This window comes from Chiloscyllium punctatum, chromosome 19 (genome assembly GCF_047496795.1).
Source record: "Chiloscyllium punctatum isolate Juve2018m chromosome 19, sChiPun1.3, whole genome shotgun sequence".
NCBI classification, from domain to species: domain Eukaryota; kingdom Metazoa; phylum Chordata; class Chondrichthyes; order Orectolobiformes; family Hemiscylliidae; genus Chiloscyllium; species Chiloscyllium punctatum.
The window spans coordinates 96,126,395-96,142,192 of NC_092757.1; the positions used below are offsets into that span (position 1 = coordinate 96,126,395).

At 53.8% G+C, this 15,798-nt stretch overlaps 1 pseudogene; it reads right to left on the reverse strand.

Moving 5' to 3' along the window:
- Window positions 1-5,759: 5,759 nt before the first annotated feature.
- LOC140491650 (hypermethylated in cancer 1 protein-like) lies at window positions 5,760-11,199 on the reverse strand (annotated as a pseudogene).
- Window positions 11,200-15,798: the final 4,599 nt, after the last annotated feature.

Below are 15,798 nucleotides of genomic sequence, written 5' to 3' on the forward strand. Positions count from 1 at the left end.
ACAAAGTGTCAAAGGCCATTTTCCATTGAATGTCCTCTATAAATACACCTTTGTTTTTCATTGATAAAGCACCTGAGATCCCTACGGCTGTGACCTGTCACATGACAGCACCACCCAGCTGGGGGAGAATATCAAGGTAATAACTTCGAATGAATCACAGCAGGCTACATTGGGGGTTGGTTTGATTGTTCTGAACTGGTGGAAGTTCTGTCACAAATACTATGGCCACATTCATCACAATTCATTGACTCACATGCAGTCTCTTAGAAGAAAATATTATGTCCTTTTGAAAGGAAGGAGAGAAACTCTGATGGCTGAAATAAGCATGGGCATTGGTTGGAAGGTATGAACTGGGCACAAGCTTTTATTTTGCTACTTGTGTGTGAAGCTGCTGAATCCTGATCTGTTCTTTCTTCTCTCTGACAGGGTAACAATGACGACTTGATTCTCTCATGCTGCCTTCATTATTGTAAGGACAAGGCTAAAGACTTGATGCCGGTGAACAAGGGTATGTGAGCTTTCCCGGGTCTATAGGCACGTGTCTGAGCTGACTGCATCAGCGGTGGTGATTCACTTGGGAGAATGATGACATCTGTATGTTAATGCCAATTTCTCCCTGTACATCGAACAGTGTTGTGTATCTATATATCACAGAAACAGTAGACTAGGAACAAATGTGTCATTGCTTTCTTATCCCACAAACCTAGGTTAAAGATTAGAGAGGGGAGAGGGAGAGTGCAACAATGATCTGATATCATTCATAGCCCAGCAATTCCTGGTGTAATACTGAGGAAGTGCTGCACTATTAGAGATCCTGTCTTTTCAGATTAAACCTAAATTGAGGCTCTGCCTGTTTTGTCAGGTGCATGTGAAAGATCACACACCATTTTTTGAAGTTGGGCCATGATGTTCTCCCCACTGTCTTGGGTCAGTGATTCCTTAACCAACACGATCCGGTCATTATCACATCATTATTTGTGCAGAAATAGGCTGCAGTGTTTCCTGTATTACAGCAACATTTCAAAAATACTTCATTGCCTATAAAATAGTTTGGGAAATCCTGAGGTTATGAAAGGCACTATTGAAATTTCCATCTTTTCTTTTATCCGTCAAATTTGTGGAGTTGTTGAACAAAGAGAACGTACTGGACTGACATCAGGCTGTCAGTGAGTTAAAATTGCCCAGACTCCTATCTGGAAATGACATAGAATTGTATAGATCAATTCCCAGCTCAGTGATTTAATCTTTTTGCATACTGAGAGACAATTCGGAGATGTTGCCTGTGTAGTAAGAGGTATTGCTGCTGAAGGTTACAATCGAAAAGATCCTGAATCACACTTCACTATTGTGGTTGTTCCCCAGCTCTCTCTCTCTCTCTATAGATGCAGCTAAAACAAGGATAAGGCAAAGTGGAAATTGAGTTGTCAGAGCTGCTGCACAATTCCTTATTGATGATGAAATGAACAGTGCACCTTTTTTTAAATCTTGTCTAATTTTTGATTGCTTTTCTTGAAGTGACAAGCTATTTTGTTGCCAGAAACAGTGAGATGTTTGTTAGCTGAGAACGTGCTGAATAATGTTTGATCACTGACTAGGGTGAAGGTGATTCTGTGTCCCCTTCCCGCCCAGTCAGCTTGGCCTTCACATCACCTATTTCAGATTAAGAACTTGGTATTGTCAGATTTGTGAAATTGCACTGTCTCACACTATTGTTTATTTCTGTAAACTAGCATGTCATGTTAGAACCATTTCAATTACTACAGAGTGTAATTCAACATGTTTGACTGTTGGCTGATCTCAGTCTGAGAAAGATCAGGAACTACCATACAAATTGTGGATTGATAATTTGGCTAATTTTGTTATTTGTGCTACTTAAGGTAACTTGGTATACAGGGAAAAGCTGAACAGTTTTTTGCGCAAGATGGGGATCTGGAATTCAGATGCATTTGTTAACATAAGGGCACAGAGTGAATTGACTTTATGTAGAATGTTCAATTTTGATTAGTTAATTGATTTGGAATGTTATGGATTGTCTCAGCTGCTGTAGTGTAATTTGTCAGAGCTGTAAAAATGTGAGCAGAGTTTTCAGAGTAGTTTGTTGATAATAAATTAACCTGAAGCCACCTCAATGAAATGAAGATTTTTAGTGAGCATTGCAGTTAGAGATAACACAAGAGCTTCATGATTATAATCATGTATACACAGCGTGATGAGGGTGCCTCTTCATTTTTAAATGTCGTTCTTAGCGTTAACCATTGATTTTCCATCTGTTCACAGTCCCACTACCAAAGACAGTGTGTCAGCAAACACTGCTGTAGAAAAGTTTCTGAAACTGATGTACAGATAATTAGCCTGATGTTTTGTTATTGTTGCTTGAACCATTTTTCATTGAGCAGTGCAGGATTCTAACACTAAGTGAAAGAAATATCTACAAAAACCTTAACTTGATATAATTAATTAAACAGCCTTGTAGCACAGCTCATTTGATTTGGTAAAGGGGTAGAACATGTTGTTTAAAGGATGTATTCCTTACAGTATCGTTTGATTAGCCTGCTGGGTTTTGAAACACATTTCCAGGGCAACATTGAGAGTACGCCACATTGAGGCTGTACTGGGTACATTTACTGTTTGTTTTAGCCTTACCAGAGAGGCTGCAGTTTGGGGGAGACAGGTAGCTGATCCTGAGACTCCTTTTCTTTTCCTCCAGATGAGCCCGTTCGCCTGCGCCGTGATGTTGTGTTGCTGACAGATGACCGGAATATGAGGGTAAAGGCTTTGACTCACAATGTGCCTGTTAGAGGCCATCCTGTCTTTCTGAAGTGGGCCAAGGTGGGATGAAGAAATGGAGCCAGGAAAATCTCTCATCCTCTGGATTCCAGTGAAAATCGTCGAGAGCCCCAGAGCTCGACCATGGCAACCCACCCCTCCATTAAAAAGCGAACATTAAGAGATGACGAGAATCAATATGCAGTAGAAGATTGTGATTGGTTATCAAGAAAAAAAAAGTAAGCTGAAGAGGCAGGTCTTGAGATGAGACTTTTGATGGGTCTTTTTCGGAGCAAGTTGGTCACAGTGGGTTAATAGAGTAATACGAGAGGTGAACATCCAGATGCAGGTTGGTGAGAGGAAGCCTCCTTAACCAATGGAAGGAAAGGACTCCTTCCCTGGCAGGAGGGATCTTTGATTAACACATGGATTGTTTTGTGACAGAGATGGAATAATCCACTCTGCTTTGCTCAGCACATGTCTGTAAACCTCCTTCCACCCTGAACCTGCCTCACATCGAAGCAGAGAGGAGAGAGGGGCTTTGATTTGATTCGCTGCTGATTCTGCGATGTCATTTATTTGGCAAGAGGAATTTCACACAGAGAGAGAAGAGTTAAAATAATTACAGTAAAATGAACTGACATGCCTTGAAAAAAAAGACTCTGTAAGGTTAGCCTAAACTCAAGGCAACTTTTAAAGGGTCGTGTTGAGGGTCACAGTCACGTTATTGCAGATACAGCTGGCTTTTAATTGGCCTTGTATAAAAGGATTCCTGGCACCAGCCTATCGTCAGGTTGATAATATGTTCTTAGTCCACTGGGTCATTGCATGATGGAGGATTTTAGAGTTACCAGGTGAAAACGGAGTTATGTTTATTGGAGAGAGGTTTACTATCCCCCTACGTAGTAGACTATAATCTGGTGAGTCAGACACAAGGCAATGAGTGTGTTACAGTAGCAGCTCCAGTGTGAGTTGGTAGCATACAGCTGCCCTTTCACAAGCTGCTCAATGCCCAAGACCTTTGGCATTTGGGGGAAGTTGGAGATAATTCTACGTTGCAAAATACCAGTTCAAGGAGAGCCAGAGAGGGGTTCAGTTACACTGCAGGCCAACGATCGAGATATCTGGTGCCTCCTAATCCCTGGTCCCTGCCAAGCTATCAAGTAGCTGGGACAGCTCCTCAGCTTTGAGAAGTTAAAACATGCAGGGCTTAGTAATATTTCATACCTGGTCCATACCCGGTTCTGTGGTTTCTGTCCCTTTTATGAAGCAAAAGCAATTTCAAAATTGGTTGATTTTAGACTTGTTTCATTGTTTTTTTTAAATAGACTTAGCTGTTTAGATTTGGTTATGGGTGGCCAGGTATCTGGATTTGGTTTTATTTACTGTTGAGTGGACTCTATAGAATAGTGGAAGCTTTTGGTTTTAGTGCAGTGGGAGTTTAATTTAGCAGGCATGTATGTATGTGTGTATAAAATACTTTAGCATGTTATGTAGATCTGAGTATCTAGCTGTTAGTTTAGTAGCAAATAGCCTTTGTCCAGTGCTGCCACCAGCTGAGGGCAACTCTCTTCCCTGTAATGTCGAAGCATTGTAATGTAGAAGAGAGTTGCAGTGACTAGCAATTGCTGTAACTATCAGCCCAATAAAAGAGAGGTGAAAAGACATGTCTGTAACCTTTTAATTGCTATTTGGTGTTTTTATAGAAACAGGTTTCACTGTGAAAATTTTTTGTTTGCTCATTTACAAAAATACAATTATAGGAACATTATCCCACCGAAGCACTTTATACAGACTGATTGGAAATATAAACAGTACAAATACATGCAATAAATACATTCATTTTAATGCAAAAAAGAATTATAAAAATACTGTTTTCTTGTATTGCAACATTATGTGAATTGTATTTTGGCTTTTTAAAATTTGTTTCTAAAAAAGACTATTTGGGTGGGAGTCTCTGACTGACTTTGGTTGCATTGAATTTCCAGCAGTGTCTCAGGGACGCAGTTGATGACACTGTGCATACATTTCCCCACCCACTTCAATAGGACCATACAAATAGGCAACCTTTACAAATCCCTGCAAAAAACATGAAGGTAACATTACTGGCAAGTTGCATCTCATGCTAAAATACTGCACTTAAAAAGTCGTGACCAAATTCTCCAAATTTTATCTGGTTTAGTTTGAGGAACTAACTTCTTACCCGTTCCACCGTTTATCTCTGCGAACTTCCAGACAGTTTGTCAAGTACAATCTCACTTTATAAAATTTTCTCTTGTTCCGTATAATGCATCAGCAAAAATTTGTTTTCAATTCACCAAGCCGTGTCTGATTTCCAACTTAGTTTTCTGTCTTTAAAGTGAGAGATCTGTCCATTTAAATCTCACTGGGACTGAATCCGAATTGGAGACTGCATCATTCAACTGAAACAAGCTGATGAAGTGAGTAACTCCTGTTAGCTCACTTGTGATTGTCTCGGTTACAGTGTTCAGAGTTTGAACGGTGTTCCATTTGGTAATTGTGTTTGGAATGAAATATGTACAGAGCCTCAAGGTGGGTGAGGGGGTACTTGGGCACTGGGCTCCTGGAGGAGTAGGTGATGTTTGGAGTGGGATGCAAGGCCAAACTGGCTGCTGGTGGCTGGGGAAGTGGCTCGGATTAATGCAGTGTGCTTAATGAAAGAGCGAGTGAAAGTGGTGGGATAAGGGTTAGGAGACAGACATCGACATCATAAACAATTAGAATAGAATAACATGAACGCAGTTGAAATAAACTACCCCTCATTAGCTGAGAGTTCAGTGGTTTTGTTTAAACTGCTTTGGACAGGAAGCTGGTTAAAGGAGACCAGAGTGTCAGCTCTCGGTTTTTCATTGCTTCAAACCTTGAAAGGGATCTCAGGATGTCCCTCTGCTAGTGGTTGCTCCCCGTTTCTGGATGAGTTTCACAGTGAGTGAGGTACAATCCCCTTACGACCCCCCCCCTCCCCACCCCGTCCTCCTGCTTCCAAAACCCCTCACAGTAACTGTCCCTCTCCTGGGGAAGTATCTAACTGGGTTGGGAAGAGTAGAGCAGCGGGAGTAGTTTGTGAAAATGGCTTCGGGGAGAGAGGAGCCTGGAGCCTCCTGGGATTGGGATTCAATGACCCCAGACTCCAGGCTGGAAAGAATGAGAAAGAGAGCACATAGTGGCCATTCCTGGCTGGGTGTGCCCACACACTCCAGTCTGAGTCAACTTATTACCCCCTCCTTGTTCCCAAATCAATGGGTGGGTCCTGAGCCAGAGCCTGGGGGTAGGAGGAGTGCAGGATCTTGCAGCGAGGCTGGTGGTGGGAGGTCAGGCACTTTGTCCTGGTGACTGGCACCCACTTTGAGAGGGTAGAGAGTGTCACCCAGCTCCAGCCTGGCCTTGCAGTCTCCCGTGTGCATCTTCATGTGGCTGATGAGGTTCCTCTGTTGGGCAAACTTGCCCCCACAGATCTGACACTCATACGGTTTTCTCCCCCAGAGTGGATCCTCATGTGCTCGGTGAGGCGGTACTGACGGGTGAAGCGCATGCCACACGCCTCGCAGGCAAATGGCTTGAGGCCTAGATGGCTCCGCATATGGCGGGTCATGGTACCCCTCTGGGTGAACTTCTTGCCACAGATGCTGCAGGGATAGGGTCGGGTCAGCCAGTGGGTCTTCTCGTGCTGCCGGAGGGTGGCTGGGTCTTTGTAGCACTTCTCACAGCTCGAGCAGCGGTAAGGCCGGATGAGGTCCCCCAGCCCTGGGCTGGTTTTGCCCACAAAGGGATTGTTCTGTTCAGCCAGCTCTCTGTGCAGCAGCTCCTCCTCAGTGTGGCTCTCCACGTGGGCATTGAGCTGCTCTGAGCTGGGGAATCCTTTCCCACAGGGATACACACATACAGGTTATCGCCCAGGTTCTCAGGCTCGAAGCTCAGGTGCCCCACACTGGAACCTCTGCAGAGGCCCAGGCCCCAGGCCGAGGCTATACGGCTCCTCGCTGCTGGTATCCTCGCAGCTGCTCTTCTCATCTTCGGCCTCATCGCCAGCTGCTGACCGATACCTGGGTCTCCCCCGGTGCTGTGCCCGGGCCCTGACCCTGTCCCTGAGCCTGGCCTGGGCCTCACCTCTTCTGTAAACTGACTGGGTGGCTCCTGCTTCAGCCACTGGCACAGGGCCTGCTCCGAGGCCTCAGGCCTGCTCCGGCTGTCAGTGCCCAGGGCCTGGCCTCCCCTGAAGCAGCTGCTGCTGCCGTCCGGGGACATCACCCCGTCCCCGTCCCCATCCCCGGGGCCCGGGCTGTAGAGCTGGGCCCACTAGCCCGTTACTGAGGAGTGGGCCGGCTGAGGGGCTGCTGTGCCCGGCCTCGTGCTCCCGCTCATCCCGGGGTTCCCTGCTGCCTCCCCAGGGGGCTCCGCTTGGAAAGGTCGAGGCCCAGCAGCTGTGGGGAGCCGTGCTCAGCCAGGCCCAGGTCGGCAGCAGCGGCAGGAAGGCGGGAGCCCTGGGCCGGAGGGGGTGCATACAGCTCCCCGGCCTGGGTGTTGATGCCGTGGGCTTGGCGGAGTGTCGAGCAGCCTGGATCCCACCGAGTAACAGGACTGGATCACCGGGTGCTGCTCCTCAGGCCCCGGGCCAGCTTACCGTAGGAGGAGAGGCCGATGCCTAGGCCCAGGCCCAGCCCCCAGGCCCGTCCTCATGTGAACGTAGCTGCCGTTCCGCTTCAGCTTCTTCTTACACAGAGCCACCAGGTCTGGCAGCTGCAGGTAACTGGCTGCCGCCAGGATCGCCCCCAGGTTCTGCTCATTACACAGATCCGCCTCAGCTAGGGCCCCGGTGTAAATATAATCCAGGACAGTCCGGAACAGAGCCGGGCTCACCATCTCCGGGTCCAGGTTCACCAGGTTATCATGAACCACCAGGGACTTGAGGTAGACGCTGCTGGCCGCCAGGATGTTCTTGTGGGCCCGGAACAGGGCGTTCTGTACCACAATGATCACATCGCAGAGGAAACCCTTGGTGCGCTGTCTGTTCAACTGCAGCAGCAGCTGCTTGGCGTGGTTCGGCATCTCCATGGGTTCCAACATGGGCATCATATCCCCACCTTCAACACAAACACACACACACCTTCACTCAGAGGGCAGGAGGGGAAACTGGGTACATCAGACCCACACCACCCCCACCCCCCGACACCACCCCCACCCTCCGACACCCCCCCCACCCTCCGACACCACCCTCCGACATCACCCTCCGACACCCCCCCCACCCCCCGACACCACCCCCCCCTCCGACACCACCCCCACCCTCCGACATCACCCCCACCCCCCCGACACCACCCCCACCCTCCGACACCACCCCCCACCCCCCGACACCACCCCCACCCTCCGACATCACCCTCCGACACCCCCCCCACCCCCGGACACCACCCCCCCCCTCCGACACCACCCCCACCCTCCGACACCACCCCCACCCCCCGACACCACCCCCACCCTCCGACACCCCCCCCCACCCCCCGACACCACCCCCCCCTCCGACACCACCCCCACCCCCCGACACCACCCCCACCCTCCGACATCACCCTCCGACACCCCCCCCACCCCCCGACACCACCCCCCCCTCCGACACCACCCCCACCCTCCGACACCCCCCCCCCCACCCCCCGACACCACCCCCCCCTCCGACACCACCCCCACCCTCCGACACCCCCCCTCCAACACCACCCTCCGACATCACCCTCCGACACCACCCCCACCCTCCCACAACACCCTCATCCTCCCAACTATACCCCCTCAACAACACCCCCTCCTTCCAACATCGCCCCCACCCTCCAACACCTTCACCTCAACATCACCCTCACCTTCCCAACAACGCCCCCACCCTCTCAATAGCAACCACACCCTCTGAACAGCCTAACCTCTCAAACAACACCCTCACCTCCTCAACATCATCCCCAGCCTCTTCCTCACCCCCACACAAACACGCTCAGTTACGACTGACTTTCCCCAAAGCTGGTCAGGTACAACAGACCCCCACCCCCTCATCTCCCCCTACCCACCCCACCCCCACCCCAGCACAAACACAGACACCACACACTGAGTGACTGGCTGTACAGAAAGACACTAACCCCACCCCCCAATAATCCCCCTTACATCACCCCAACTGTGTGTCTCTCTCTCTCACGACACACACACACTGTCAGACACCCCCCCCCACACACACACACACACACACACACACTGAGCGGCTGAGCAGACACCCCGATATCCCAATTCCAACATCCCCCACCCCCTCAGAACAAAACCCAACAGCCAGCCCCTCAACAACTCCATCTGTCAACAAGCTTCCTCACCCCAACCCCTTAACACCAACACCCACCCCCCAAAGCCCCCCGCCCCAATCGCAATAACCTCTCACCAATTCCCCCCACCCCCAGGGTGAGGTGTGTGGGGAGTGGGGGGGAGGGGGGAGACTCGGTAAAGTCCCGGCTCCTCTGACAGTGCAGCTCTCCCGGTGGGTGCAGGAACGTTTCCTGAACGATCCCAGAGACAGAGACAGAGACAGAGGGAGAGCGAGAGCCTTCTTAAAGTGCCCGCGCCCCACTCCCCAGCCGCTCGCTCCCGGTGTTTGACTGGGCTGAGCCCCCGCCCCTCCCCGGCACCCCAGGTGGGGGTGGGGATGGGATGCCCCCCCCCCCAGCCCCGGGCCATTTAGCTCCGTTTTGCTGGAGGCTGACAGCAGGTTACCTCGGAGAGAGCGGGTGTGCTCGGAGCTGCAGCCAGTGGTGATTAATAACCAGGCGATTGACCAGTGAATGTGCGGGTGCCACCCCCTTTATAGATGTGACCCCCCTCCCCCCCACACCCCCCACCCCCCACCCCCTACCCCCCCCCCCCGACACTCACATCACAACCCCCTGTGGGCACTTCCAAATATTACATCACTTTGTGCTGCTATTTTTATTTCACGGGACCCTCTGGACAGGACACAGCCGTTAACCCTTCACCCCCCCCCCCAAAAAATATTAAAAACCCCGACCCGTGAACCGTTCCCCCTCCCCCCTGTCTGTGCCACAATCATTCTCCCGGATTAATGTCCCGGCTCCCCCCTCCCCTGGGCGGGGGGGGCACCGTCCCATCCCAGGACAATATTCCCACCAGCGGGTCCTGCTGTAAGGTGGGGGAGGGGGGTGGGTGTGTGGGGAGGGGGGGGTGTGTTGGGGGGGAGGGGGGGTGTGTTGGGGGGAGAGGGGGGTGTGGGGGGGAGGGGGGTGTGTGGGGGGGGGGGGTGTGGGGGTGTTCCCCCTCTCGCTCCGGGAGTCACTTTAACAATCAGAGCCAGGTTCACGGGGAATCCCACCATCCGGACTGAGCAGGGCCGGTGTAAACAGCAACTTCACTCAATCCTGGATTACCCACCAGCATCGGACAGGCAGCGTGCCCCCTCCCTGACACACCCCCCCACACCCCCCCACACACACATACACACACACATACACACACACCCCCCCCACACCCCCCCACACACACCCACCCCCACACCCCCCCCCCACACACACACACACACCCCACACACACACACACTCACCCTCTCCCTTTTCTGTCTGTCCCACTCTCCCTGATCTTCACCCTGCCCACTGTCCCCTCTCCTCTGTCCCCACCCCCCCGTCTCCCCCTCCCCCTGTTCCCCCCCTGTCTCCCCCCCGTCCCCCACTGTCTCCCTCTGTCCCCTCTCCCTCTGTCCCCCCCGTCCCCCCCTCTGTCCCCCTCCCTCTGTCCCCCTCCCTCTGTCCCCCCCCCTCTGTCCCCGCCTCTGTCCCCCCCCCTCTGTCCCCCTCCCTCTGTCCCCCCCCCCGTCTCCCCTCCCCCTGTTCCCCCTCCCTCTGTCCCTCTCCCTCTGTCCCCTCTGTCCCCCCCCCCTCTGTCCCCCCCCCCTGTCTCCCCTCCCTCTGTCCCCTCTCCCTCTGTCCCCTCTGTCCCCCCCCCTCTGTCCCTCCCTCTGTTCCCTCCCCCCATCCTCCCCTGTCCCCTCCCCCCGTCCCCCTCTGTCCCCTCTCCCAGTTGACCCTCAGCCCTTATCTCGACAATGTCCCGCGGGCTGACAGCAGCCACAGAGCGGGGGGGGGGGGGGTAGACAGGACACCATCCCGGGACAGACAGGGTCACACTGACACAGACAGGGACAGGGAGGGGGTCAGGATCCCTCTGTGTCCCGGGATGGTGTCTTCCCCCACCGCTCCGTGTCCGGAGTCAGCCCGCGGGACACTGCCCCTTGTCCCGGGTGAGTGTGGGGCTGGAGCCGGAGCCGGGGCCGGGGTCTGTCGGACAGAGCGGCCGCTGAACGCTGCAGTTACCTGGGGACAGAGAGTGGCTCCAGTCGGGGCTGGAAAACCGCGGGATGATCATCGCAGGAACCGAGCGGCGGCTCAGAGCGATCCCCTTAATGTGGGGGGGGGGGACAGAGAGAGAGAGAGAGAGAGGGAGGGGAGGGACACACGGAGGGGGAGTGTCCGGGGGGGGGGGAGTGTCCGGGGGGGGGGGGGGGGGAGTGGGGAGTGTCCGGGGGGGGGGAGTGGGGAGTGTCCGGGGGGGGGGGAGTGGGGAGTGTCCGGGGGGGGAGGGAGAGTGTCCGGGGGGGGGGGGGGGGAGTGGGGAGTGTCCGGGGGGGGAGGGAGAGTGTCCGGGGGGAGGGGGGGGAGTGGGGAGTGTCCGGGGGGGGGGAGTGGGGAGTGTCCGGGGGGAGGCGGGGCTGAAGGGTCATCACATCAACCATGGCCTTTTACAGAATGGCGAGCAGCCTAGAGGGGCCGAGTGGCACATTCCTATTCACTGTGGGAGGGGGTGGGAGTGGGGGGGTGAGGGTGAGGGTCTGGGCTGAGTACTGTCCCCCCCCCCCCCCCCCGCCAGCGCCTGAACTCCGTGTGACCTCCCCTCCCCCCCGGAGCCCGGTGGTTTGGGGGGGGGGGGGGATCATTGTCCGAGCGGCCCGGCCCCGGGATCCGGCTCCAGTTTCTGTCGCGGCGGCTCCGCTCCGAGTCCGGGCTCGGAACCCTGTCCAGCACCGCCGCCCAGTGTCAGCACCGGCAACAGCAACACAGGCGCTCCGGACACTGGGCACGGGGCTCCGGACACTGGGCACGGCACTCCGGACACTGGGCACGGGGCTCCGGACACTGGGCACGGGGCTCCGGACACTGGGCACGGGGCTCTGAGCACGGGGCCCCGGACACTGGGCATGGGCTCCAGACACTGGGCACGGCACTCCGGACACTGGGCACGGGGCTCTGAGCACGGGGCTCCGGACACTGGGCACGGGCTCCAGACACTGGGCACGGGGCTCCGGACACTGGGCATGGGCTCCGGACACTGGGCACGGGGCTCCGGACACTGGGCACGGGCTCCGGACACTGGGCACGGGGCTCCGGACACTGGGCACGGGGCTCTGAGCACGGGGCCCCGGACACTGGGCATGGGCTCCAGACACTGGGCACGGCACTCCGGACACTGGGCACGGGGCTCTGAGCACGGGGCTCCGGACACTGGGCACGGGCTCCGGACACTGGGCACGGCACTCCGGACACTGGGCACGGGGCTCTGAGCACGGGGCTCCGGACACTAGGCATGGGCTCCAGACACTGGGCACGGGGCTCCGGACACTGGGCATGGGCTCCGGACACTGGGCATGGGCTCCGGACACTGGGCACGGGCTCCGGACACTGGGCATGATGGGCTCCGGACACTGGGCACGGGCTCCGGACACTGGGCATGAGCTCCGGACACTGGGCACGGCACTCCGGACACTGGGCATAATGGGCTCCGGACACTGGGCACGGGGCTCCGGACACTGGGCAAAGGCCTGGACTCTGAGTATCCGGCTCGGGACACAGGGCTCTGAGTTCCAGCATAACTGCAATTTATGGGATTCAGGCTGGTCTGCTCCTGTTTGTGGAATCGCTTTTGTATATTTCAAAAATATACTTTATTCACAAAAAAACCTTTGTGTACATTTAGCTGCAAACACGGACGGCTTCTGTCCAGTAGCATATGGAGGAAACAAACATGCAACGGAGTTTTGACTCTAACCAAACGGATCAACTACATCTATTACACAGACAACACTAATATTTACAGATGTTTGAGGCACTGGGAGGGTCCAATAACTGAACAGACCCCCAATTACCTTCAGTAGGAAGACCTCAGATGGTAGTCTTTCCCCACTGTACCTTGACAGCAGCTGCCCCAAGCTTCAGCGCGTCCCTCAGCACATAGTCCTGACTTTGGAATGTGTCAGTCTGCAACACTGGGTCAGGGTCAACTCCTTCAGCTGGAAAACCAACAATGTCCGGGCAGACCAAAGAATGTCTTTCAATGAGTTGATGGTCCTCTGGGTGCAGTTGATGTCTGTCTTGGTGTGTGTCCCAGGGAACAAATGTACAGCACAGAGTCCCACATCACAGAGTTGCATCTTCCTCCAGAATTCCTTTGCAAAGGCACATTCCAGAAGGAGATGTGTGACAGTCTCTACCCCTCACAGCCACTTCGTGGGTAGCATAAGGTGGCACAGACTGACTGGGCATACATGAAGGATCTCACAGGCAGACCCCTTCTCACCACCAGCCAAGCAACATCTTGATGCTTGTGAGACAGTTCTAGTGATGAATCATTCTGCCAAATGACTTTGACAATCTGCTCAGGGAACAACCCAATAGGGGGGACCCTCCTCTTTTCCTGCAGGGTCTAAAGGTCACTACATGCTGACCACTTCCTGATGAACTGGTGGTCAAAGCTGTTTTTCTTTGCAAGTATCTCCATGAAGGATGGTGATACAGAACAGTCAAAGGACTTTCAACGTTCCGCGACAGCGAGGCCAAGTCCATTCTTCAGAGCCCCGGGGACAGGGAGAACCTCAGTATGTAGTGCCACATGGTGGTTGCGTACTGAGGAACGACGCACAGCTTGATGCAGCCAAACACAAAGGTGGCTATCGGGATGATGGTGACGTTGCATATGATCATCCTCCGTTATCCAGAATTTAGGACATGGAGATACTACACACACGGTCCATTTTAGTCCCTACAGGCATGGTGCATCTTAGACCCTACAGACACGGTCCATCTTACTCCCTACAGACACGTTCCATCTTAGACCCGACAGTCACGGTCCATCTTAGACCCTACAGACACGGTCCATCTTAGACCCTACAGACACCGTCCATCTTAGACCCTACAGACACGGTCCATCTTAGACCCTACAGACACGGTCCATCTTAGTCCCTACAGACACGGTCCATCTTAGACCCTACAGACACGGTCCATCTTAGACCCTACAGACACGGTCCATCTCAGTCCCTACAGACACGGTCCATCTTAGACCCTACAGACACGGTCCATCTTAGTCCCTACAGACACCGTCCATCATGGACCCTACAGACACGGTCCATCTTAGTCCCTACAGACACGGTCCATCTTAGTCCCTACAGACACAGTCCATCTCAATCCCTACAGACACGGTCCATCTTAGACCCTACAGACACTGTCCATCTTAGTCCCTACACACACGGTCCATTTTAGACCCTACAGACACTGTCCATCTTGGACCCTAAAGACAAGCTCCATCTTAGTCCCTACAGACACGGTCCATCTTAGACCCTACAGACACGGTCCATCTTAGACCCTACAGACACGGTCCATCTTGGACCCTACAGACACGGTCCATCTTACTCCCTACAGACACCGTCCATCTTAGACCCTACAGACACGGTCCATCTTAGACCCTACAGACACGGTCCATCTTAGTCACTACAGACACCGTCCATCTTAGACCCTACAGACACGGTCCATCTTAGACCCTACAGACCCCGTCCATCTTAGACCCTACAGACACGGTCCATCTTAGACCCTACAGACACCGTCCATCTTAGACCCTACAGACACGGTCCATCTTAGTCCCTACAGACACGGTCCATCTTAGTCCGTACAGACACCGTCCATCTTAGACCCGACAGACACGGTCCATCTTAGTCCCTACAGACACGGTCCATCTTAGTCCCTACAGACACGGTCCATCTTAGACCCTACAGACACGGTCCATCTTAGACCCTACAGACACAGTCCATCTTGGACCTTACAGACACCGTCCATCTTGGACCCTACAGACACGGTCCATCTTAGTCCCTACAGACACGGTCCATCTTAGACCCTACAGACACGGTCCACCTTGGACCCTACCGACACCGTCCATCTTAGACCCTACCGACACGGTCCATCTTAGACCCTTCAGACACGGTCCATCTTAGACCCTACAGACACGGTCCATCTTAGACCCTACACACACGGTCCATCTAAGTCCCTACAGACACGGTCCATCTTAGACCCTACATTCACGGTCCATCTTAGTCCCGACACACACGGTCCATCTTAGTCCCAACAGACACGGTCCATCTTAGACCCTACAGACACGGTCCATCTTAGACCCTACAGACACAGTCCATCTTGGACCTTACAGACACCGTCCATCTTGGACCCTACAGACACGGTCCATCTTAGTCCCTACAGACACGGTCCATCTTAGACCCTACAGACACGGTCCACCTTGGACCCTACCGACACCGTCCATCTTAGACCCTACCGACACGGTCCATCTTAGACCCTACAGACACAGTCCATCTTGGACCCTAAAGACAAGGTCCATCTTAGACCCTACAGACACGGTCCATCTTAGACCCTACAGTCACGGTCCATCTTAGACCCTACAGACACGGTCCATCTTAGACCCTACAGACACGGTCCATCTTAGTCCCAACAGACACGGTCCATCTTAGACCCTACAGACACAGTCCATCTTAGTCCCTACAGACACGGTCCATCTTACTCCCTACAGACAAGGTCCATCTTAGACCCTACAGACACCGTCCATCTTAGACCCTACAGACACGGTCCATCTTAGACCCTACAGACACGGTCCATCTTAGTCCCTGCAGACACGGTCCATCTTACTCCCTACAGACACGGTCCATCTTAGTCCCTGCAGACACGGTCG